Source organism: Peromyscus leucopus, chromosome 3 (assembly GCF_004664715.2).
Source record: "Peromyscus leucopus breed LL Stock chromosome 3, UCI_PerLeu_2.1, whole genome shotgun sequence".
Taxonomy (NCBI): Eukaryota; Metazoa; Chordata; class Mammalia; order Rodentia; family Cricetidae; genus Peromyscus; species Peromyscus leucopus.
In genome coordinates this window covers 117,131,302-117,132,740 of record NC_051065.1, presented here as the reverse complement: position 1 = coordinate 117,132,740, position 1,439 = coordinate 117,131,302, and the positions used below count along the sequence as shown (strand labels likewise).

At 45.4% G+C, this 1,439-nt stretch overlaps 1 non-coding gene across 1 annotated transcript; it reads left to right on the top strand.

Annotated features, from left to right (window-relative positions):
• Positions 1 to 703: 703 nt before the first annotated feature.
• On the top strand, positions 704 to 822 carry LOC114695410. Its single transcript, XR_003734856.1, has one exon. It is a non-coding gene; the product is annotated as a 5S ribosomal RNA (ribosomal RNA).
• Positions 823 to 1,439: the final 617 nt, after the last annotated feature.

Below are 1,439 nucleotides of genomic sequence, written 5' to 3'. Positions count from 1 at the left end.
ATGCCTCGCAGGCAAGCATCAGAAATGTCCCTTAGGCTGAGAAAGCTTGGGCACAGCACAGCTTGACTTCCCTTAAGACTAATGTTCCTGCAACACAGCTCGGTGAGTAGAGGCCCTTGCTGCCAAGTCTGACAACGACGTGGATTGACACCCAGGAGCCACATGGAGGAAGGAGGAAACTAACTCCCAGAAGTTGTCCTCTGACCTCCACATGTGTGTTGTGAAATACCTGGGAGACACACACACACACACACACACACACACACACACACACACACACTAATAATAATAATAATAATAATAATAATAATAATAATGATAATAATAATAATAAATGTTTAAAAATAAATTAATGTTCCTAAGAGTTGAACTGCGATAGTCTTGCCAAAGATAAGCACCTGTGCCTCCAAAGCTGTTGCATTTTAACTTTTAGGTTTGGTCTAGTCAGAGGACTCCTGCCCTTGCTGAATTTGCATCTTTAGTGGAGGTTAACCAATCCCAGTTGTCAGTAGTTTCTAGAACTGAGTTCTCCAGAAGCAACAGCAAACTGAAAAGTCAGGGTTTCTTCTCACCTCACTAGAATATGGCTGTCATAGCAGACCTGACTTCTGCAGAGCCACTTATATGCATCCTCAAAAAAAAAAAAATATTTTTTTTTTGAAAGAAGCTGGGCTGTGGGCCAGTGATAGAAAACTTGCCTAGCATCTACGGCCATACCACCCTGAACGCGCTCGATCTCGTCTGATCTCGGAAGCTAAGCAGGGTCGGGCCTTGTTAGTACTTGGATGGGAGACCACCTGGGAATACCGGGTGCTGTAGGCTTAGAAATATTTATCTAATATTAAATTAGAAAAAGAAAACTTGCCTAGCATTTGTGAGGCCATAAGTTCGATCCCCAGCACTGGCAAAGGCAGGGAAAAAAGACAGACAGAGACAAGGAAATCATGCCACTAGTCATTTTGCCCTGCAAGCATGTGACCATAGCACACCTCTCTCCCTCTTCCTCCCCCCCCCAATCTCCTGTGTGTGTACAAGCATGCACATGGGTAATGCAGTGTGTATGGTATATGCATGTGTGTGCAGAGACCGTACATGAACGTTAGCTGTCTTCCTCTGTTGCTCTCCACCATATCCTTTGAGACAGGGTCTCTCACTGAACCTGCAGCTCATAGATTGTCTAGATTAGCCGGCCGGCCAGCCCTGGGACCCTCCCACCTCCACCTCCTGGTCTAGCATTACGTGTAGCATGAATCTTAAAAGTTCTTATTAATAAAATCAAATCTGGGGCCAGTTATTGGGGTGAAATGCTGGAAGGTCAGAGAGACAGAACAAACCACAGCTAACCTAACCTGGCCAACTTCTCAGCTGGTCTTGTTTCCTCAGACTGGAAGACTCTGTGTCCTCATCCCAATGGCTCTCAGCTGAACTGCTGCTCGAAA